Raw genomic sequence first — 24,759 nt, forward strand, 5'->3', positions numbered from 1 at the left:
CCAGAAGAAGGTGTCAGATCCTCTGAGATTAGAGTTACAGGAGACTGACTGTGAGCCACCATGTGGGTGCTGGGACTTGAACCCTAGGCCTCTGCAAGAGCAACAAGTTGCTCCTAACTGCTGAGTCAACTCTCCAACCCAAGTTGTTTGTTTTTGGAGACAGGGTTTTACTATGTAGTCTGATACTTGCTGTGCAAACCAAGCTGGCCTCAGACTTGTGGCAATCCTTTTTATTCGATCTCCCGAGGACGGATGTGCACCACCACAACCCACCAGCTAGCAGTAGTAACAGTAGATCAAAGGAGCAGGAACGGAGACGTTGTGGAATTATTAAAGGGAATAGTTGGATTAAAATTTTTGTTTTTATTTGTGTGTTTGTGTATATATACACACCTGTACACGAGTGTACAGGTGTCTATGGAGGCCAGAAGAGAGCATCAAATCCCCTGCAGCTGGAGATTCAGACAGTTGTGGGTCACCTGATGTGGTCCTGGGAACCACACTTGGATACTCTGTAAGAGCAGCAAGTGCTCCAACCCCTGAGCCATCTCTCCAGTCCCTGAATTTTTGAGTTTATATGTTCAGCAAGCACTACCTGTGTGTGGGCAGAATAATTAATATTCCTTGAGTTTACATCTAAGATAAGCCTGCAAAGGCAGGTAGTTGCTGCTATGACATTCAAAAGGCTCTTTTTAACCTATTTATCTGAGAGAAAGAGAGAGAGAGAGAGAGAGAGAGAGAGAGAGAGAGAGAGAGAGAGAGAGAGAGAGAGAGAGTCTGAGCCAGGTGTAGTGGACTACACCTTTAATACCAGCACTGGGGAGGCAAAGGTATCCAGAGAATCACTGTGAGTTCCAGGCCAGTCTGGTCTACATAGTGAGTTCCAGGACATCCAGAGCTGCAGTGAAACCCTGTCTTAACAAACAAACAAATAAAGAGTCTGGCTATGTAGCACAGGTTAGCTTCCAATTTACAATCTTGTCTGTCTCTCCAGTATTACTAGAGAATACCATTATGAGATAAATTTATTAAAAGATGTTGCTGAATTCATGGAAGCCTTTTTTTTTTTTTTTTAAAGACAAGATCTCTCTACATAGTCCTGGCTGTCCTGATTTACTGTGTAAATCAGGCTGGCCTCAAGTTCACAGAGATCCACCTGCCTCTTCCTCCCAAGTTCTGGGATTAAAGGTGTGTGCCACTACACCCAACTAAATTCATGGAAGTCTTACACCAGCATACATACTGTCGCTGATACCAGCATGGCCACACTAGGTTGTGTAACTTTGACAAATGACAAATGACTGATTATCCACACAGTTCTGTTTCATAGGTCAGGTTTACACATACAATGTTTAGCCCATAATAATCACTTTATTAACATTGGTTGTTATTATTTAAATGTTAGTATCATTTAAAAGTATAATAAACCGGGTAAACCCAACTATTTGGGAGGCTGATAGGAGAATCATGAGTTCAAGGCCAGCCATAGAAACATAGTAAGATCATGTCTCAATACACATACACACACACACACACACACACACACACACACACACACACACACACACACACGTGTGTGTGTGTAATTAGATGTTAAAGGGAGGTTGGTGAAATTTTTCTGACGTTTAAAATGGGGTTGGGTCCTGCTTTTGGCCAGCTGCCGCAGGCAGGAGAGTTAACCCTGCTCCTAACCCGGGAAAATCTGGAGAGCTGGCCCTGGTGGCAGGCACAGGAGAGCTGGGTGGGCTGACCACCCAGCTACCACCCAGGTCCAGATCCAGGGCTTTAAGTTTGCCCACCCCAACAGCTCCCCCATCTAAGAAATGTTAGAGCGTGTGAAGTGGCCAGTCCTGCAGAACCAAAGCTGCGGGATCTCCATGACACAGGGCAGCCAGAGACCTCGAACCACACCAGTGACTCACGCAGTGGACATGTGAAGTAAAACTGTTTAGGCAGAAGGGTGTACTGTGTGACACACCACAGCTATCATAGCAAGATTTTTTTAATTCTTATTTTTATTTTTTTACTTTATGTTTTCTTTGGGGGAGAAGTTGCAAGGGCAGATATAGGGGGACAAGGAGATGAGTGGGATTGGGGTGCAGGATGTGAAATTCACAAAAAAATCAATAAAAAGTTTTTAAAAATAATTTAAAAGTATCTTTATATTAGCTTACAAAGTAAAAAAAAGGGGGGGTTGGGCTGGGGATATAGGTCAGAGGTAGACCATTTGTCAATCATGTGTGAAACCTTAAATTATTCTATCTTTAGCACTTGGGGGAGGGGCTTCACAGAAGTTACTACACCTAGTAGAAAAACATTCCTCATCAGGCTATAATGATGCTCAGCTCAATAGAAAAACCATGAACAATTTGTAAAAAAAAAAAAAAAAAAAAAGTGATAAACGGCTAAAATGCTCAATGGAAAAGTATCAAAGCTTATTAACACTCAGGCTGTGGGTGTCAGAGATGACAAGCATATGTCTCCCATAGTCTCTGATGTAGCACCCATGGCAAACATCACTAATCAATCAGACCTTTTCCCTTCTTGGCTTGAACTTGGCCTATGGTCAGGATCTTTCTCGGTACAGGCAGCCCCTTCCAGTATCATGTCTCCATTAATTGACTGACAAAAATCTTAAAATCTTAGTGATGCTGAGGATTGCCAAGAGTGAGGAGAAAGAGTCACTCAAACGCCATGGGTTGGAGTATGACGTGGGGCCGTGTTTCCGGAGGGCGGTTCAGCAACCCAAAGGCCAGCTCTCTGCGTGAGAAATCCCCCACCTAGGAATCCACTGTAAGGATACAATCAAGCCTCCAGCAAACATGGATCTGCAGAGCTGTCCTCTACAATGTGATCCATGATTGCAAAAACAAAGAAGTGGTTTAAACCTCCCAAATCAGAGAGAAGTTGACAGAGAATGCGATGGAACGTTGGCTACCGGGCCATGACTGACACGAAACACATGCTCTATGTATGGAAGGAAAATGCAATGTTGTTATGAAGTGGAAAAGGTCACCGAGGAAAAGTTACATATTGTACGATTGCCACAGGTGACACTCTGGGAGAGGAAATCTGTGGAGACAGTAATAGGGAGGGAGGGACAAAGTGGCAGAACCCCTAGATTGGTCACGAAGCGACTCTAATAGCAGATACAGGTCAACATCCAGTCCCCCACTTGTTCAGAACCGCCAGTCCCAAGAGGGAACTCTCATGCTAGCTGTGGACATTGACCATGATGTCACTGTGAGGTCATCAACTGAAACAAATCCGCATGCCCCTGTGGTGAGTAAGGAGCAGAGACATATGGGACCTCTGTACTGTCCACTCAGTTTTGGGGTGAGTCTAAAACTGCTGTGGAGGGGGGAGTGAGCCCAGAAGCAATATGAAAAGATAAAGTAATCCCATTTGAAGATCTGGAAAAGGACCTCAGCATGAAGAAGAAGAGCAAGAGGAGGAGAAAGAAGAGGAGGAGGATGGGGGTGGGGAGAAGAAGAGGGAGGCTAGGGGGAGGGAAAGAAGGAAGGGCCAGGAGAACGAAACCTTTAAAGCAGTGTCCTCAACCTTCCTAATGCTGTGACCCTTTAACACACTACCTCATCTTGTGGTGACCCCAACCATAAAATTACTTTGTTGCTACTTGACAACTAATTTTGCTACTGCAATGAATCATGATGTCAATATATGAAATACAAGAGATCTGATATATGACCCTCAAGGGGGGAGGTCAAGACCCACAGGTTGAGAACCACTGCTTTAAAGGACTTCTTCGCATTTATCAATAGACTCAGATCCAACCCCAGGCTGACAAACGAAGGGATCCAGATTAGAAGCTGAGCACAAAAGCGGTGCTTGGCCTATGCTCGATGGGTGAGGGATAACAGAGCAAGGTGGGCTGGTATTTCCAACATGAAGCATTCCTGGCTTTATTTGCCTTATGATCCTACTTTCAAAGACCTGCCTGCTTGCTGCAGCCATGCTCTTCACAGTGCTGTGTGTCAATCAGATCAACGGGCTGGCTAGCTGTCGGCATCCTAAGCAAAGGCCTCAAAGGACCCTGCACACTCACTCTGCCCTGCTTCCTCCTGGGGTGCACACCGCTCACTGAGTTCCCTTCCTTTTTTGTTTCTGAGTCTGCCTTGCATTCTTGATCCTCCTGCTTCAGCCTCCTGAAAGCTGAGGTGACAAGCACGTGCCAGCGTACTAAATAAAATCAATTAGTGGACAGAAGACCACACAGAAAGAGTAATCGAACCACGGCCACATGGACACTATGGCTGAATCATAACACTGAGAAGAGCAGCCAGACACTAGAGAGGATTTTCTGTGCGGTCTGATTTAGATAAAGTTAAGAAACCAAACAACCAGGTACAGCTGTGGGATAAAGCAGTATGGTTTAACTTGCCGGGTCCCTGAGGCCCGCCCCCTTGATGGCTCACAGGTTTGGACAGTTAGTCCCCAGGTGGTGGCGCTGTTCGGAGAAAGCATGGAACCTTTCGCAGTGGGCTCCTGGAGAGAGGGGAGAGCCTAAAGCCAGGGGCTTACCAGTTCCCACTGAGGTCTCTCTGCAACACGGTGTCACTGAGACGTGAGCACACCTCTAGCTGTCGCAGATGTGGCCTCACTCTAGCTGTCACAGATGGAGCACCAGCCGCCATACCTTCCCCACCATGATGGCCTGTGACCCCTGAACCATGAGCCGAAATAAATCCTTCCCTCGGCCTGTTTCTGTCAGGTATGGAGTCACATCTACGTGAAGAGGAAGTGAGACAGAGGTCAAGTTCAGAGCTCTTCTTGGAACCAACTGGAATAGGCAGAAAATGGCTCTCGGGGTGCTGAAGTCAGGCTTGATTTCTTGGCCTGGGTGCTAGTTCCAAGCTGGGCTGTGTTTGTAGAAGTATCTCAGGCCATGCTTTGGTAAGACGTGTGTTTTTTTCTGTATGAACTAGCATGCTCATGAGAACAAAGGTGAAATATTTCTGCAGGGGCCCCAAGGCAAGAAACCCCATAAACAGCTGTGGAACTGAGCTCTGGCCAGATCAGGGCTTCCTCCAAGGCGCATCCGTGGAACAGAGCGGGGTGGGTCTGGTAGAACACTGTGGTCCTTCCAGGGTGGTCCCTCCTGCAGGACTTCTAAAATGTACTACGTGTACTCCTCGGTCGGTCAGTCGGTCGAAACTGGAGAGGCAGAGGTTGGAGCAGGTCCTGGAGAAGGTGGGTCAGAGTGGTACCGTTTTTCATGGGCTTGCTTCCCACTGTACATGACATGCTCTGCTGTCACACTTCCCTTCAGGGGCATCTGGCCTACGCTCAGTCTCAGAAACTGGGGCTGCCCATGTCAACCAATGGTGCACCCCCATGGCCTCCCCAGTGACTGTGACTGGACATGGGGCCTGGCCTTTTTATTTTGTTTTTCTTTTTTCTTTCTTTCTTTTTTTAAAAAAATGATTTCCTTATTTTTATTTCATGTGCATTGGTGTTTTGCCTGCCTGTGTGAGGGTGTCGGATCCTCTGGAGCTGGAGTTACAGACAGTTGTGAGCTGCCATGTGGGTGCTGGGAATGGACCCCACGTTCTTTGGAAGGGCAGCCATTGCTCTTAAATGATGGCTGAGCCATCTCGCTAGCCAGTTCTCCAGTTCTGTTTGATTTTCAAGACAAGTTTCTCTGTGTAGTCCTGGCTGTCTTAGAATTTGCTCTGTAGACCAGGGTGGCCTCTGCTTCCTGAGTGCTGGGATTAAAGGTGTCTGCCACCACTTCTAGCCAGAGCCTGGCCTTTAAGAATATCACCACACATGGCATTGCCCTCTGGAGCAGACACCGGATGACGCACTTTGGGGCAGTCAAAGGGACTGAAAGGTGTTTATTTTGTGGCTTTGATGAGAAAGCCCACAGCCACCATTGCTAAGGCAGCCAAGCCCTGATGAGGACTTTGCGGGGCATGTCCTTACCATGAAGCCAGCTGTCAGAGCAGAAGGCCATGGGGTACACCAAGAAACATATTTGGCCTTGTCCTTGGTTTCTGGCACACTCTCTAGCTAGAATGTCTCTTGTTATTCATAAGGAGCCCTTTGGCCAGCACCTGAGTTTATGCTAATGAGGTGTATTGTGGGGACTCCAGAGAACTTCAGGGTAGGGCTGGTCTCTAAAAAGCCCAAGTCTTTAGAAGGCTAGAGCTTTCAGCCTCCCCCACTGACCTCCGGAAGAGGGGAACAAGCGCTGGAGATTAAACCCTATAAAACCTCAACAAGGCTGGTTGTGAGTCCATGGCAGAATGCTTGCCTAGCATATGCAGGCCACTGGACCCCACAACCAGAACTGGAAAATTTAAATAAAATGTAAAATGTGGAAGTGGGGAAAAGTCCAGTTAGTAAGTGTTTACTGTGCGAGCATGAGGAACTGAGTTCAGTTCCCAGCACCCACATAAAATCTGAACATGGGGTCATGTGCCTATAATGCCAGTGTTGCAGACAGGGAGGGGACAGATGGATCCTGGGGACTTGCTGGCTTCCCAGTCTAACTATAACACTGAACTCCAGGCTCAGTGAGAAACCCTGCTCAAAAAATAAGGTGGAAAGAAATAGAGGAAGACACAGAAAACAACCTCCAGCCTTCACATGTGCTTTCTAGTGTGTGGGCATGTGTGTACTGCATGCACATAGCACACACACACACACACACACACACAATTCAGAGACCTGTCAGTGAACTAGTGAACACACTGAGGTTCACTAGTCGGGGTGACGGACCCAGAGAGGGCTCAGTAGCTCCTCGGCCTCCCGCACACCACCCGTCAGGGGCTGGGTTGTGCCCTTTCTACAAGCCAGGAATGGTGGGAAACACCATTTCCTGAGTTCCGTGCGTCAACACAGTGGATGGTGGGAACTGAGGAAGGGTCCTGGAGCCTCTGCTCTACAGAGGTGAGAAGCCTGGACACCTAGGGTCTGAAAGAGGAGTCTGCAGTGGCTGTGCGGTAGGACTGAGTCCCAGTCCTCTGGGGTCTGTGCCGAGTCTGGGAAGCCAGTGTCAGAGGTGGGTGGACTAGTGGACACAATTGGGGCTGGAGGATCAGGGAACTGGTTGATGCCGACCACACTCGAGGGGGGAATTCAATGGGCAAAGCCAGGGTGCCTGTCCCTGGTTGGGAAGCCAGCCGCCTCATCATTTCCTGGAACTCTGCTTTCCTCTCTCAAGCCTGTCCAGACAGGGTTTCTGTTCTGGGCAGCTGTCACCCATTCTTGCCTGGCCCTGCCCCACTGCAGGTATGGGGCCCCTCTGGAGAGGCTTGCTCCTGATGGCTCCAGCACTCCACCTGGGCCTTGGAAACCACCTCCTGCTCTGATGCATCCCCTCTCTAGGGAGTAAGCACCAAGTGTTCTGTGGGGAGGGCCTGGTCCTGGGGCCTCACCAGAGGCACAGAAGCCGGGAGTGCTGCCGCACATCTGTAATCCAGACCCTGAACGACAGCCTCGTCTACATAGTGAGATCCGATCTCACAAAACAAAAAAAGTTGTCAAGTTACATATAACCTTCAATCCCACCATTTCTCTCCTCCCCCCCCCCCCCCCGAGCCTTTCTAGGGTTTGTGAGCTCCGTTACACATCTGCACACCAGGCCGTCCTCCTAAAGAGGGAAACCACTCCTTCCAGTTACTCTTCCTGATCTCAGCCACCAGTCTCCCTCTCCCGAGGGCTCCCTACTGACCCTCCCCCAACCCACAGTCAAGGAGAACCCGTCACAAGGGGCCCCTGGCTAGAGACCCTACAAAGTGACCATCTCATGCAGAACAAATAAACACAGGACACTGTCCCCATTTCCAGAGACCTCATCTCTCATGCTTCTCCCACTGCCCTAGCCTCCGAATGAGCCTTGGCCTCGGCTGTTGGCTCTGCAAAAAGTGCTCTTTCCAGCAGGTCCACATGGCTTGCCCCGCCCTCCAGGCTTTGACTGATGTAAAACCTCTGGGCATCCTGTATGAAATAGCAGCAACCCTTGCTCCTTCTCTCCTTCCCGCTGCACTTTCTGTAGACCACGTCACAGTCCAACTTGTATAGTATTTATTTATAAGATTGGCCCCCGTCTCCCCAGCTAGAATGTAGACTCCAGGAAGTGAAGATGCTTATCTAGTCTGTTTCTTGCTGTGTCCTCTGCAGCCCCAACAGGGCCTGGTGCAAAGCGGACACACAACAGACTCTCGGATGCAGGACCTCCTCCATGGTGACAGCAGGATCTGAGTAAGAAACAGAATGGCCGATGAGAGGTGCTTGCCATGATGCTTTAACTTATTGTTGTGTGACTGACTAGGGGAGTGCCTGAACCTCTCTGGGCCGGTGGATACGGGCAGCCTCGACTTGGTAAGGCTGTTAGGCAAAATATATGTAGAGCTCAGTGAGTAATGCCCTTTGTTGCCCGGACTGGTGAGTTCAATGCCCGGACCCACACAGTGGAAGAAGCGGACTGACTTCTTAAAGTTATCATCTGATCTCCACACACCATGGCACATGAGCACCTACACACATATACATACTTGCACACAAAAAAATAAATGAATGCATTTTCAAATACGCAATAACACTGGAAGTATACACGGAATGTGTTTGGTACTTATGATGATTTCTTATGTACTGGTGGCTCTGGGCAGTGACGGTTGCCAGTGGTAGTGACTAGCCAGGGAGGAGGTGCTTCTCACTGTATCTGAGGCCAGCAGGGTGTATTCTTAACTTAAAACAGAGCAGCAATGCCCAGGAATTATTAACTGAGGTTGGGTGACAAGTACATAGAAATTCTTATTCACTCTTTGATAGGTAATAAAAATGTTTATCAATACTAAAGAGTTTTAAAAATGGAGACTGGAGAGATGGCTCAGTGGTTAAGAGCACTGGCTGCTCTTTCAAAGGACCTGGATTCAATTCCCAGCAACCCACAACTGTCTGTAACTCCACTTCCAGAGGATCCAACACCCTAACACAGACATACATGCAGGCAAAAACACCAATGCACATGAAATAAAAATAAATTTTAAAAAAGTGTTTTAAAAATAAATCCTAGGCTTCTTTATTTAAAAATAAATCTTCTCCCCATGGCTATCCCAGAATGCTAGCCACGCATGGGGAGAGGAGGTAGTGGAGGCTCCCCCAGCCACTCTGTGGAGGAGAGCCCTGAGGTCCAAATAAATTCCCCAAGACCCCCTGGGGCTCCAGAATCCTAAATATGGGCCATCCAGGCCTGGTAAGGGCTAAGGAGCCAGGGGCAGGACGCAAGGAGTGAGAGGTGTCTGGGCTGGGCCGTCTAGGGCCCAGGAAAGCCACAGTCACTGGTGGCAAAGCAGGAAGAAGGTAGGCAGGCCAGGAGAGGCCCAGGCCTGGACACGAGGGCTCTCTGGAGGATAATTAAGGGATTCCCACACAGACCGCTAACTTGCCTGTGGTGGGCAAGTGCTAGCACCACACCATGGCCTCTGGACTCACCTACTCTTCCCCTCACCCTGCTAATGAGGAATCCCAGGAAGTCTGAGCAAGTGCCCCTCTAAGTCATGTATAGGGCCTTCACGAAGCAGTGTTGAGACTAGAATGCTGGCTAACGCAGAGCTCTCAAACATGCCCCTGCCTCCTGCACACTGTGGGAGAAGAAAGGTACAGGTACATACAGACCGCTGGAGGCCCAGCCTTGCCTACACTTCTCCAGTCTCCTCCTCTGTGTCCATCCCACTCATCCTCGCCATTCTCGTTGGCTCTGTATTGATTGCCATGACCTGGAATCTTACAATGAAAACACCTCCAGTGTGTCTCCATCCTCTTTTCCAAAGGATGAGCTTACACCCCTCAAGTGTTGGCGTCACATGGAGCTACCTGGTGAATCAGAACCCTAGGCTCCACCCCTGACTTCCTGAGCCAAAGTCTGCCTAACATGACTTGTTCAGGGGATTGTACAAGTGCATGTTCAAGATGTCCCCAGGGAGGGCTACCCACCTGAGTTCTGGGCAGCCTTGTAACATCTCTGCTTACCATCTCTGGCTGTAAGGACTTCCTGTCTTCTGTCTCCAAAACCATTTCTGCCACTGGTCAAGGGGACTATGAGCAGGCACCTGCTGGCTTCCTGAAGACAGGCTTCTCGTTTGCTATGAAAGGGGCTGGGCCCTCAGCCCTCGGTCCTTTCCCTACACAGCAACCCACTGTATACAGAGTTGCTGCCTCGGCCCATGCTCCAGTGTGATCTGAGGTGACTAGTCTACCATGCAGGTGATCCTACTGTGTGTTGAGCTGCTGGTGAAAAAGTTGTTCCGATCCTTTGGACTTTAGTATGGGCCTGGGCTTACTTCCATCTCTCTCTCTCTCTCTCTCTCTCTCTCTCTCTCTCTCTCTCTCTCTCTCTCTCTCTCTCTCTCTCTCTCTCTGTGTGTGTGTGTGTGTATGTGCATGCATGTGTGCCTGTGGTAACCATGTATGAAGAACCCAGTAAGCGCCGTTCCTGTAGGTGGAAGGGCTCATGACAGGCCCGTGTGCTGACAGAGCGTGGTTTGGAGGGAGGCACAGAGGCCCTGCCTTTCACAAGCACCTGCGGTAGGCATGATCTCACTCCTCACTGTGCCCTTCCTGTGGGTGACGGGACAGGAGCTCCGCTTCGCAAGGAGGACAAGCAAGCAGTGTGAGCTACTGGAGCTCACAGACGAAGGAGACCAATGTCGGGTAAGATGGCCAAGTATTCACTGTGACACTTGTGATGACTGTGTGTCACACCTGTGGGACAAACTGGGGTCGTTGGGCTGCTCTGGTGCTGACAAGCTTACAAGAGTGAGGCTCTGCAGAGCTGTCACACTGCCAGGAAGGTGACCTTCCTCACAGGCCTCCAGGAAGGAGGTGGGAGGGGGAAGCTCTAACATGTCAGTGCCCTGGCCGAGGCGTCTTCCAAACCCAGTGAAGGAAGCCCATTCACTCCCTCTTGACCTGTGCTCCTGCGGTACCTATACTGAACGCCGGCCCTGTCCTTCCTTCATGCTGGGAGCCTGAAGAACAAGGTTCCCATCCTCATGGGTCAGCAGCCACGCCTGTGGGCTTGCTTTGCCCTGTCCCTTCTTAGCTGGTGTGTGACTGTGAGGACCAACCAATCAGAGCCTGGATCAGCATACTGGATCAGCAATACCCAATGGTTGGTGCAAGGAGGGGTAGGAGACCCAGCCAATGGATGAAGAGATGGACCTTCACAGGAATTCACGAGGAAAAGGATGCAGAACGGAGGTACCTGCTGGCAAGCTTGTGCCCCTCCCCATTCCCAACCCCAACCCATCAGCGGCCTGTGAATGGAGCCAGTACACAAGAGAACAGAGAAGGCTGGACAGAGATTGTGTGATATTGTGCGAGCCCCTGGATCCAACTGTGCCTGAAGCTCTCAGCATCCTCTTGGACCTTGAGCCTAGCCACATACATTCCATTTTTGCATGACGGCTAAGTTTCTGGCAGGTGGTATTTCATAAAGCCCACGACCTTGGAAGCAGTTTTCCTTTGCTTTTCAGATGGAAGTTCAGAGAGGTTAAGTGTCTTGAACAAAGCTGCACAGCAGCTGTGTGGAGTCTAACCAGCCCGAAGCCTACCCTCCTTGTCACTGTTCCCGGGTGGCACTCTTGTAGGACAGGTGACAAACTGTGACCCAGAGAGGAAGGGATCCTGCCCAGGGAAGACAGGGCTTCCTGAGAGGATCCCACAAGATAATTACCACGGAACCTGCTCCACCCTGAGGCGACAAGAAAGACGGAAGTGTAGGTGGCAAACTGGGGGCTGCGGCTGCTGCTTTCTCAACTTCTGTTTCGGCCAACTTTAGAGAAACAGAAGAGTCCACAGGAAAGCCTGGACAGTCAGAACGGACGGTCACACCGTGCAGGTGGCTGCACGTGGTGGCCGTGTGCTGGAGGTAAGTGGGAGCCCTGCTCAGATGGGCCAGCATGCCTCCCCAGCTCCCAAGGCAGCCCGTCAACCTCCTGTGTCCAGTGCGAGGCGTCTGAGCTGGTGACCTGTGAAGTAGACTGAGGACAAGCTCCAGATGATGACTTGGGAACCGTCCAGCCTGCCAGTCCTTCCTCTGGACGGCTCCCCTACCCTGAACCCTGCGGACAGATGCTGAGGTGAAGCAGACGCAATCGGGTGCTCCCAGAGCGCAGGAGACGCAGGGGAGCGGGACACAGGCAGCCAGATCCCTGCAAGGGGGGGAGGGGGCTCAGGTAGAAGCTGGTAGGGCGGCCCCTGGTGTGATCATGGTTAGGGAAGCCTCTGTTGTCCCCTTATGAAAAGACACAAGTCAAGCTGGGCTGCTGTGAGCCTGTGAGTCTGACCTCTTCCACGTAGGCACCGAGCCTCAGTTTACACGTGTCTGTATGCTGAAGTAACTGGGCTTGAATTCCTTTAGCACCCAATTGCTCTGGCATTCTCTGACCACAATCGGGGGGTGGGGGAGGGGAATCAGCCCTATGCAAACTCTCAGCACCAGACCCGCAGGTGACAAGCATCTTCCTGCCAACCTACTCCACCACAGAGGCCAAAACAGACTGTGGCAAAACCACCGGATTCCAGCCCTGGGATCCACTGCAGCTCATCCGCGCCAGATCATGCTAACCCAGTGGCACCCCACACGGACGCGGCATCCCACTGCAGCTGGCACCTCGCATCCCAAGATCAGAGTCCCTTCCCATTTCTCTCACGGGTTCCCGGATGAGATATGAATCACGAAAACCAAGAAGGTAAAATTAGTCCGCCCCGCCGAGGGGTGATTTATGCAACGACCAGCCCCAGGAGGCAGGACTGTGCGCAGGCTCGGGGCTGCCAGAGGGCAAGCCTGGCCATCTGGAGCCCCTGTCTCCGGACTCGTCTATTTCTGGCCTCAGCTTCCTGGGCTGCTGGCACAGACTCCAGAGCCTTCTTAAGTCCCTCCTTGTCCCCTCCCTGGCAGCAGACCTACAGCAAACGGGACGCAAGCCTGGGTTCCCGCCAGGTGCTCACCCTTTCCTCTCACTGCCCTCATTCCAAGGGTGAGGAAAATAAGGCTCAGAGGCTACTTGGGCAACTACAGAGAGGTTAACAAAATGGGATTCGCACCCAGACCCCTGCTTTCCATAGGGTTGTATGCTCGGCGGTTCTCCTGATCTCCAGTCCTCAGGTGGGTGTGACCAGGGGACACAGGCAGACTCCCCGCCCCCTTACTTCCTATGTGTTTTCCATTCTCAGGCTCTGGGCTCCAAGCCCTGTTCTATCTGGCCAGGTGGAGGTCCTTACTAACCCTGGGGGGAGGGATTTACAAAGAAATACAGCAAGTGTGAGTACCATTGCAGAGTAAATCTGGGTGGGAGTGGGGGACCCCCTGCATGCAGGGGCCTAGGTGGCAGGGTCACTTGGTAGCCCCACAGAGACCCTGGCTCTAGTTCTCATCTGTTCCTATTTATGGAACCCATGGGGGGCGGCACAGAAGCTAGTGGAGGAAGATTCACCTGAAGTCAGGTGAAGCAGGTAAGTTACCTCACCTCCCCGAGCTCATCAAAGATGGGCTCACGGATGACGGGGAGCGGAACGGCACTGTAGGCTGGGTAGAGGAGGCTGTAGAGTTCAATGCTAACTCAAGCGTCCTGCATGAAGGTGGGCACACTGTCTGCCCTCAGGCCCTCGGGCTCCAGAGGAAGCCAAAGCCAGCACCAGTAATACCCCACAGCCACCCATGCAGAGAGAATGTCCTTCTATCCCTGGGCTGGCAGCGGAGCCGCTCGCTGTGTGGACAGCTGTGGGGGGGGAGCCCTGCCTACTCCCCAGGATGTAGTTCAAATCAGTTCAGCTGCAGGTCTCCCGGAGTGAGCACAGCTGCCGTGGCCAGGGCCCTGAGTACAGAACTTCCCAACTGCACTGTGTGGGCCTCTTCCCATCAAAGCCAGGGTGCCAAGAGACCCAGTCGCTCGCCCAAAGCCTCCCGGTCACCAGTGCCTGCCAGAAAAGCCCTTATCCCACAGTCTGATGGAGTTCCTGCTATGTAGCCTGTGCTGGAAGACAGGTATGGGGCTAGACAGGTCCACCTGTAACTCCAGCACTTGGGAGGCCCAGGCAGGAGGATCCCTGGGAGTTTGATGCCAATCTGGGCTACACGGTTAAACGGTCTCCCCATGCCTTAGCTTCCCCAGCTGCACTTGGGAATTCACAAGGGCAGCCACCTCGGGTTATTCTGAGGATGGAGTGTTAAGACTCATCACGAGGCACTGAATAGCACCAGGCTCGGGAAAGTGCTCAGTACACACGAGGAGATGTGAGATCGGATCCCTGTGCAAATCCCTCTGACACTGTACTCACGACCTTCACTCCAAGCAGGGTCAGGCCAGCACCTTCAGAGTGAGGCAACCCCAGAGCAGCAGGAGCCAGTGGCTAGAAGAGAGGGGCTGGCGGATGCCCTGCCACCCCCCAGCACCCACCAGCACCCACCAGCACCCACCAGCCCCTTGGTATTTCATAGACGTACTTTCCCCAGTTGAAAACTGGACCAACAGTGGCTGTCCTCTGCTTCCCTGGGAGCCGCACTATTGCCGAACCTCCCTTCCCCTAAGACAGGATCCAGAGTCCTCTCTCCAACAGGGCAGAGGGACCTTGGAGCAGCGACTCTTCAGCTGGCCACTTCAACTACCAGGAGGGAGTGTGGCCTGGCGCTGGGGAGGGCTGGGCCGGGGCCAGCCACACACTCCTCTGCTTTTAGACTGTAATCCCAGCTGTCTGCACTCTCGGACCACATGCCACTGCCCAGAGAGACAAGGCCAAGCGGGCTGCCCGCCTGGGCAACCTCTGCCAGGATGATCACATTGGGTGGCCTTGTAAGAAAGAAGTGGAGGGACAGCCAGATGGCATGGGTACCACTCCCAGCTCTGCCAGCGGCCAACCATGTGGGTGGCTTTGAGAATGTCATTTAGGAATCCGCGTAACCTTGCTTTCTCCACCTGGGCAATGGCCACAGCCAGGGTCCCTGCTTTGCAGGGTGAGCCGGTCAGATGGGGCACGCAGGCGCTCTGCTGTTCGCAAGGGATGTAAGGAGAAGCCGGGAGCCATTCTCCCAGCGCCAGAATGGAACCAGGAAAACGGTGTGCCCCGGAGACCAAGGCAAACCCTTGCCTGGGCCAACATGGTTCCATGACACCCAGCTCCCAGGGGACAGTCTGGCCCCAAGCTGCTGTCTTCTCCTGCACACCCGCAGGCCAACAGGGATCAAATCCACATCCACAACAGACCCATTGAAAATCGGTAAATGTGTCCAAGGTGTGGGGTTACATTAGGTACTATGCTCCTGGCCACCTCCTCAGGGCAAATGACCAGGACAGCCTCCTCTCTCTCTCTCTGCAGGCCCCTGTCCAGAACCTTCAGGGCCAAGCAGGGTAGAAATCCGATCACCCAGTGCATTCCCAGGCAGCAATGTCCTCTGGGACATGCGTTGACCGGAGAATTGGAGGCGTCACAATGGTGAGAGCCAATCCAGGCTGCCCACCAGGGACACAGGCTCAGCACCCAGTGAGGCGACGATGAGCTAAGGCAGAGGCAGGACTCCATGACAGGGACACCACGGGGCACCTACCCTTCGCCTGGCCAGCCCTTTGCACTCAAGGCTGCTCTGTGATGTGAGTGCTGTTATTTCTGGTTCATAGTGGATAAGGCCAAGCCACAGGGAGATGTGCCACAGTTCTAGAAATGGCGGCTCTTGGGGGAGCCGGGTCAGGATCCCAACGAAGGCCTTCTGATTCCAGAGGCCACTGATCTTCTGAACTACCACCACCCTTACTCTGCCCCCAGCTCATCAGAAGGCTACCACCGGAACAAGGGCAGAAAAGGAGACTGTGAAGGAGAGGAGAAGCAGAGGAGAAGCCAGGGAAGCAGATTTTCTATCCAGATCAAGAGAAGAGAGCGAAGGGTAGCTGGAAACAATGGAAGGTGTTTGGTTCCTCACAAACTCTCGATGGGAAAGTTTGAAAATATCAGATAATACATTTTTTAAAGCACAGCAGGTTCCCATAACCCAGCACCAGAAAGTCTAGAGAAGCCCAGGGAAGCTCTGGAATAAAACTGTAGCTAACTTAAATGTCCGGCAGAAGGGGAATGGTTAAATATTAAGGGTGACTTCCAAATACTGCCTATCGGTGCTTTTTAAATGATGGTAGTTCTCCGTGTGAAGACATAACCCAACTGGGATGCCTCAGGCTCGTAATCTCAGCACTCAGAATGTGGAGGCAGGAGGATCCCCAAGTTAGAAGCCAGACTAGGCTACATAGCAAACAGGGGCTGGCGGGAGAGGACAGGAGGAAAGCCCAGTCAGGAGAGTGCTTGTCGTGCAAACGTGAGGATCAGAGTTCAAACCCCCACCCCAGAGGTAAAAAAGCCAAGTGCGCCAGTGTGTACCTGAGATGCTGAGATGTGGGCAGGCGGTTAGTGTCCTGGGGGTTGCTGGCCAAATCAGTGAGCTCCAGGCTTGGTGAGATAGAGACCCTAGCAGTCCTAAGGTGGAGAGTGACTGAGGAAGGCATTTGATGCTGACTTCACACACACACACACACACACACACACACACACACACACACGCCAGATTTTCCAGGTATAATGTTAAGTGAGAGTTAACGTACCCAGTACTCAGTACTATTAGCAACTACTGCTGTCTATGTGCTATATGCTATTTGTCTGTGCACAGAGAGAACGCTGGAGGGTTACAGCAACCACTGCTAGCCTTGTGGGGGAGTCCAGAACGTGGAGGCTGCTAAGGAAAGCCTGATTTGTCAAGATCCCACTTTTACAGGAAATATATACTTGCATGGTCTTTATAGGATTAAAACTCAGCACAACAAAATTTAAAAGACATAAAGATCTGCCTTGGAAAATAGTCGCCAGGCCCCCAAGTGATGCAATCACCTACAATAGGGATGGGGGCATCAGAGAAAATTCTAACACCCCATGGACACAGGTGGGTTAGATGTCTCTGCTGAGCCTGGTTAGGGAAACGGGAACCAAGACCAAGGCCTGTTGACCCACACCTGGAGTCATTATGACCCACATCTGGTGTCATCATGCACACATTAGACCCTGGAAACGGGGAGGCTGGGCAATGTGGGTCCCCTTGTGACTTAGGCAGAGGTGAACAGCCCGGCTATCAGGAGCAACCTTCTCTTCCCCACACCACCCAGGTTCCTCAGTGACCTCCAGCCTCTGTCCCAGAAGCTGCCTAGCTCCTGACCAGCTTCTGGGGTGCTTCAGGGTGAAGGACCTTGCATGGAGGTGAAGTTCAGAAAGGAAAGAGAAGAAAGCAGGCACGCATACCAAGTTCTCATGGGGCCAAGTACCTGACTGTGACATTGCACCCAGGCAAGAGCCCTGACTGCCCAGCGAAGTCTAACCCCAAACAGGCTGAACCTGGCAGCCCCAGCTAAACCCCAAGTCGGGACTACGTTAACAATCGAATGCTGATCACATCGCTGCTGCAAATCAGCTCCAGTGTGGAGAGAAGAGCCAGGAGTCTCAGCTCTGCCCTCAAGTACCCACACAAGACTCTACCAACCTCACTGACCCTTTGGGAGCCTCAGTTAGTCCATATGCCAGTTGGGCCAAAGATGGGCCTTTCTCAAGCCGGCTGTGGCTAAGATGAGCTAATGTCAGCCCACTTTTTTTTTTTCTTGGTTTTTCGAGACAGGGTTTGTCTGTGTAGCTTTGCACCTTTCCTGGAACTCGCTTTGGAGACCAGGCTGGCCTCGAACTCACAGATATCCACTTGCCTCTACCTCCTGAGTGCTGGGATTAAAGGCATGTGTCACTGCCGCCCAGCGTCAGCCCACTTTTTTAATGAAAAACAGTGGCTCCATTAACACAATCAGTCACAGCCACGCTCCAGGTGGACCCAAGGCACCAAGAAAATAAATGGGCAACGCCTGGGTTCCAAGACAGCCAGGCTTGCTGGGCATGGCGGCAAATGCCTTTAATACCAGCACTTGGGAGACAGAGGCAGGCAGATCTATGTGAATTTGAGGCCAGCCTGATCTACACAGAGAGTTCCAAGCCAGCCAGGACTACATAGTGAGACCCTGTCTCCAAACAGAGAAGTGAGGAAGAGGAGGCTATTACTGGAAGGCACTAACTGATTTGCCTGAGACAAAACCAGCCCCTGACTCCTGGGTGCAACCTTAGAGGATTACAAATGAGCTGGCTGGGGGTGGGGGTGTCCTTTGAGAAACAGGGACATGGAGAAGCAAGGCGCTCCTGCATGACGACATTCACCAGGGAAATCGCCAGCTTCAGGGAGGGCGGGTAGCAGGGGGAAACCTGAGGCCACCAAGGCCACTGACCTAGAGCCAGCTCCCCCCACAGAGTGCCCACCCAGGCCGCCCCTCTCCCAGCGTGGACAGAACCACTGTCAACAACACCGAGGCACCTCAGTGACTCCGGGCCGGTTGGCCTGAAGCCCAGGTGGGGTCAGCGAGGGAGGCCTGCCCTGTCCCACCCCATTCTGCAGGAGTACAGAGACGCCTCTGAAGAGCAGCTGCCCGGCCTGCGGCTGCTGCAAAACCCAGCTGGTCTGAAAGCCTGACAGGGAGAGTGAGCCAGGGGCACCCTTAACAGGGCCCCACGGAGAAGGGTGAGGCTGGTGCTGGCGGGAGGGGTGCTCCCACAGTTCCCTCCTGGGCAGCCCCCCTCCTTGGGCTTGTGGCCACATGCAGGCCCAGGCACACCTTGGGTTGTTCCCAGAAACCCAAGGACAAGGTGGGTCCCTCGACTCAGAAAAGGGGCTGGGAAAGAGCTGAGGGAGTAACTTCTAAGCACTACGCAATGCTCCTTCCCTCGGACTGGCCCAGGCTGGGCCCAGCTCCCAGGTGTGGCAGGAAGGCAGGCCCCAGACCTGGCCATTAGGGGATCCACATGGGAAGCAACCCCAGGCCACTGTCCCTTCTTACCCTCGGACCCCAGGTCTCCTGGGGACCCCAGCCTCTACAGCAAGTCCTGACTTCCTTCCTCCTTGCATATGGTCCCACAAGACCCCAAAGAATCTGGACACCCCACTGGCTGTTCTCCAGGCCACACCTCTGCAGCTCTGGTGTTGCGGGGGGGGGGGGGGGGGGGGGAGTGAAGCTTCACCTACAGGTAGCAACTACTTCGGACGTCAGCCCGTGGCCAGGACAGCCTCATAGAAATGGGCAGATATATAGCTCTTCCTTGGTGGCTCCCTGGGCCCAAGGACAGCCTCCCTGACCAGTGGAAAGAAGGAATGCACACCAGGGAGGTCTTGTCCCTCCTCAAAATGCCCATGGCCATATCCCCATCCCAACCTCCCACCACAGGGGCAGAAGTTCTCAACTGCATCTAAGCTAACTGCATCTCACCTCTCCTAAGGAACAGTCAGGAGCTCGCCAGGACCTCCAGGGCAACGCCTTCCTGTCTCCAGGGCCATTTCCTCCCCGGTCCCAAATGCCAAGACACCTGTCACTCAGTGGATCACAGGCCAGCCCACTGCTCACTTTTGCATACATTGTTCTCAATGCCCAAATGCTCTTCCCTTCCCTCCGCCTGACACAATTCTGCTGGGGTTCGTTTTTTGGGGGGGTGGGGTGGGGAGGGCGTGTCCAGCTGCTCGCCTACCTCTGGGAAGTGCACCCACATTCCCTTCCTCACCGCCCAAGGCCAATCCTCACACTTCCTGCCTTCGCTCATAGTCAGGACGGGAGCCAGAGCTGCTCAAACTATCTGTGATAAAGAGACTTTTTTGTTTCAGCTTCCACGCCGTGGCCCATGGTTGCATCTGTGAACTACGATGGATGTGGCGTGGGGACCGCATGCCGCAATGAGAGTTTCTCTAGTTTGTTCTCCAAGTCTGAACCGACCAGGGACAGACCTGGAACAGACCAGGGACAGACCTGTAGCAGAACAATCACTCACAGCAGCTCACCTAGGCCAGCTGTCCACCCAGCATGCACTGGACACCACCGGCCGGGCTGCTGTTAGCCTAGCATTCCAGGGAGATCCAGCGGTGTTTGCATTTCCAGGTCCCCAAGGAGGACTGCACAAATACCTGACCACAAAACATTGGGTGGGAAGGTCCGAACACCCCATAATCCAGCTGCACTTGTGCCAAGAGCTCCCATTTCCCAGACTGCCCTGGGCCATGGTTCTTCGTGCCCTCCGTTTTCACTGCACTACCCAGCAGCCCAGGGGAGAAATGAGGAAGCCACCAGTCACCCACTACAAAGATCCCGCAGCCCAGGCCACCAACAGCAGTAACGCAGAGTAGCTGTGTGACCTTGGGTAAGTCACTTCACTTCTTGGGAGCTACATTTCACCTTTACAAAATGGATTCAGTAACAGCAGCGTCATGGGACCGCTGAGGTTGGCAGGACCATGCATACAGATGTGCCTCCTGCAGGCATGGCTGATGCTGGGGCTTACGGGAAGCTCAACATGTCTTGGGATTTAGTCATACACCTTTGGGGTAAGTCCTGTTGCAGCTGCCGAGGCACTGGTCTCTTGGGCACGCTTGCTCTTCCCCTTCCCAAGGCAAGGAGGGGCTTCTCTCTCCTCGCCCCGGCCCTTCCCGCTCGTTCACTGAGTCTTCTGCAAATACCAAGCTAGTCTGACTTGCCTTCCAGAACCCAGCCGCCCTGCAGAGGAGCCTGACAGGCACACAGACACAGGGTAAGTCACCCTGGCTGTACTGGGGCTGTGGGGTTTGAGTGAGGTCCCACCAACAGCTCCCCACCCTCCAGAGTCACACCCTACCTCAAGGCCATGACGAGGTTGGGTCCATTGCATGTGTCCCCCATGTGCTATCCCCAAAACAAGCTCCCTCATAACAAGCCTTCTCCCTGCAGGAACTGAGGGTCTGCCCGGCCACTGTTCCTGCCTCGTTTGTATTCCACGTGTCCCAGGTGCTTGGAATCACCCAGGGACGTGGGCAGCAGGACTCTTTCTTGGCCCTCATCCTTTCCCTCCAGGACAGTTTGAGAAAATGGGACACAACAGTCTGTGGGCTCTGACACTGTAGGGAGGGCTCTGCATTTACTTTCTCAGTGATGTCCACACCAGCTCGGCTCAGGGTTGGGTCGAACCATATCCCAAGCCCCACTCCCCACCCCACCCCACCCCCCACAGCCTGCTCACTCTATGCTTACTTCTGATCCTGCCCTGAGTATGGACACTGCTTACTACGAACATATCCAGGAGCGAGGTCCTGGGGCACAAGGGGAAGGTGGGATTTGGAGTCTGGCCACTCTAAAGCACATGACTTCCCATAAGTCACTTCTGGTCTCTGAGCCTCAGTTTCCTCAGTGGCACAATGAGGTGTCAGGTAAGCTGGCCTGCCTGCCTTGGGGATCTGAATAAAGATTTTGGGGGGAGGTAAAAGCGGGGAGGGGACTGGAATTTGGGTTTCCTCCTGTGTCAGAGGGCAGAGAAAGTTCCACACACCATAGAAAGCTCCAGGGGCTCAGGTGTGTCTCACGGAAAAGACAGAACCTGCCTCCCCAGCCACTCTGCTCTGAGGTCGATGCCAGGAGGCAGGGTGCCAGCCGGCCATGTCTGGTCCCCTCCCCCCATCATCGCTTTATCTGAGACTCTTGGTCTAGCCAAATGTGACTCCACGTTCTGACTCTGAGGCTCCCAGGGTGGGGAAGGTTCTGGAAACAGCTGTGTCAGCCAAGACCCTACCAATCAAATCGGTTTCAAAGCACAAGAAACCTGTTGGGAATTATTAGATAAGAGAGGGGCCCCTAGGCTTCCTTTGTGGTGTAGCTTTCACAGGGTAACCAGGGAAAGTCTAAGCTGTGCGCCTTTCAGCCAGTCAAGGGACCTCTCTGAGCTCCGAGTACCCTTCCATAAACGGGTGTGAAGAGCAACTGTTGTCAAGGGCCTTGGTACTCAAAAAAATGTCTCTTCTAGCAGCTGACCTCTCCCAGCGAGCAGCATCTTCAGTTCGGTACTGACGGCACAGAGGGCAAGGTTTTCTCCTGCAGACTATGAGGCAGGGTTGATGCCCTCATCTCGGTGGCCAGAAGAGGAAACTGGAGCCAGACAGGCTTGATGGCCTCCAACAGCAGTCAGGGTGTGAAATGAGTGCCCGAGGGCGTGACCAGATCACGGACAAGCACAGAGGCCTCTGCCCATCTCTTTGCGGGTACCTTGCTCTCAGTAAGGAATGCAAGGTTATCTCCTTATTGTTATGTGACTGTACATCCAGGAAGGCAGCTCCCAGTCGACCTGACACCAGGCACTGGTGTCCAGTGCTATCTGGGTAGCCGAGCTGGGCACTGTTATCACCCCTACTTTACATTCGGGGGACAGCCAACCTGGGAGGAGTGGCCTCCTCTTGTCGGGACACCCCTACTGTCAAGCAGCAAGTCAGGGGACCTGACCTGAACCCCATGTCCTCTGCAAGGCACAACACCAACCCCACCAAACTGGTATCTTCCCCGATTCCCTCTCCCGGCGAGGGCCCAGATCCAGGGACTCCCAGGCCAAACCACATACACTAGGGTTCTCTGCCTGCTTGATCTCAGCCTTTGCCTGTCCACTCTGACCTGTAACCATCTCCCTGGCTTCACCCTCCGATCACCTCTGCAACCCTTTCTATCCAGCATTCTGGACCAAGGATCCGGTCACTGTGTCTTATTAAAAAAAACCCTCTGAGGCTCCCTGCAGCCCACCGGTGTGTGGACTCCTCTGCAGCCAGGACAAGTCTTCCAACCCGGAGGGGGGGTGTAGAGGGGGTGGGGGGAGAGGGGACTGGGGTCAGGGTTAGGCAGGAGCACTCGGGCCAGGTGACCCAGCTTCGAATCCCAGTTGCACAGCTTAACCAACAGGGACTCCCTCTCCTCTTCTGATCCTCAGTGCCCCAAACTATAGACTGGAGGGACAAGGATGAGAAGCCACGCAGAGAAAGTGCTGTGTGAGGGGTGAGCACTCCATTCATTCACAATTTCACACAGCACACCATTCAGGCCACACACTAAACCCTACACTCCTCTCACAGGAGTGAACCAAGTCCCAGAAATACTAGCTCTCTAAGAACCAACAGAGAGAGGACGGAATAAACAAAACAGGTAAGGAAGACCTAAGACATGTCACGAAGAGAGAAAGCAGGAGGCTGGGATGCGGAGTTGGGCCGGTTACAACTCTCAATAGGGAAGTGCCCCCGAAGGCAGTATTTTGGCAGTCAGTCCTGCTGCTGGAGATGGAGCCCCTACAGAGCAAACTGGAGTGCAGCACTCCAGGGAGATGGCGCCCCTGTCCGAGGGCAGGACAGGACGAGGACACTGCTCCGTCACACTCAGTGCACTCTCTCGCACCCACCCACACACCAACCACAGGGCCACTCTTTCCATGGCTGTCCACAGACACTGATGCCTCTCCTCCCTCTCTCCCTCTCCCTCCTGCCCATCCTTCAAAGCCCAGCCTGAAGGCTTCCTCCTTTGAGATGGGACTCCACAGCTATCTCCTTTCCTATCTACCATAACCCACGATGTTTCTCTGTGCTTGGCTCTGCGCTGGCCTGGGAGCTGTGTGAGGCAAGGACTGAGTGGCCCTAGCCTGGCACTCAGCAGAATACACGAGCTTGATGAAGGAATGAAGGGCAGGATGACACCCAGTCCCAGGCCCCAGGCTTCCCCTCCCGCAGTCTTTGGGGAAGGGGGTGAGGGCGCCACCAGTGTAGGTACACTGTGTGTGTGCGACACTGGTCCTCTCAGGATCAGCTGATACAAATCTGCAGTAGGAAATGGGCTTTTTAAAAATAACAGCACGCATTTTTCTTCTCCCCCTCTCTCTCCCCCCCTCCCAACCCCAGCTTTCTGCACAGCTTGTTTTTCCGGCATGGCCCCTGGGCCAGCTGCCGAGAAGCCCCTCCCTGGCCCCACGCTCTGAGAACATGGGGCTCTGGGGCCTCTAAGGACTTGCAGGCTCCAGTCAGAGGTGGAGATTACCAGCCAGCTTCAGAAGAAGCCCTCAAGCCCCACTGCCAGGTACTCCTGGGCCAGGCACTCCTCGGCTCAACCCCCGAAATCAGAGGGGTGTCCAGAGGGGTCATCTGACCCCACACGCTACTTTCACAGAGCTTGCTCTGTTATTCTCTTTCCACACTCTCACGCCCATACACTCACCAGTCACCAAGCCCCTCCTGTCTCTCCGAGACTGGCCACAGGCCCCTTCCCCACACGATGACTCTCTTCCTTCTCCCTCTATACCCTGCCCATCCTATTCAAGGAGGCCCCAGGACCCTCTGCCTTTGCTCCAAGAGGCCGCTCTCAGGAGGTGACATCAGACTGCCACTTTCCAATTCTCATTACGCCATTAGCTCTGCATCCTTCACTCCACCTTTCGGAGCCTCGGTTTCCCCATCTGGGAAACACCTGTGGGTGTCTCCAGAACAGGGATGTGGTATGGAGTGGCCAGCACTTGAGTGTACCCGTAGTGGTTCGTGTGAAGGCCCTGCCTGGGACAGTGCAGAGGTGGTAGCACTTGAGGACATGGGGCCTACTAGGAGGTCCCTGGGTAATTGAGGGCCCTGTCCTGAAAGGAACTACTGTAGTTCTTTGTGGAACCCTGATGAGGTCTCTGAAGACGGTCCTTCCAGACTTCCTGTCTTACTCTGTGATCTCCCATCACGTGCCCCGTCTATGGTGCCATCCACCACAATGAGACACTGTCAAGGGGACCCTCAGACAGAATATAGCCTCGGGTGTCTCACTATCATAATGAAAAAATGACCTATACAGGATGGGCTGCTTAGCTAGAGTCTGACAG

At 53.0% G+C, this 24,759-nt stretch overlaps 1 protein-coding gene and 1 long non-coding RNA gene across 5 annotated transcripts in view; both read right to left on the reverse strand.

The window, feature by feature from the left end:
* Prdm11 (PR/SET domain 11) overlaps positions 1-24,759 on the reverse strand; it is an 84,137-nt gene that overhangs the window by 55,749 nt on the left and 3,629 nt on the right. The window lies entirely within an intron of this gene.
* On the reverse strand, positions 1,352-16,391 carry LOC121828740 (uncharacterized). Its single transcript, XR_013050596.1, has 2 exons — positions 14,477-16,391; positions 1,352-8,225 (listed from the first exon to the last, which is right to left on the reverse strand). It is a non-coding gene; the product is annotated as an uncharacterized LOC121828740 (long non-coding RNA).

The sequence above is a fragment of the Peromyscus maniculatus genome, chromosome 4 (assembly GCF_049852395.1).
Source record: "Peromyscus maniculatus bairdii isolate BWxNUB_F1_BW_parent chromosome 4, HU_Pman_BW_mat_3.1, whole genome shotgun sequence".
Classification (NCBI taxonomy): domain Eukaryota; kingdom Metazoa; phylum Chordata; class Mammalia; order Rodentia; family Cricetidae; genus Peromyscus; species Peromyscus maniculatus.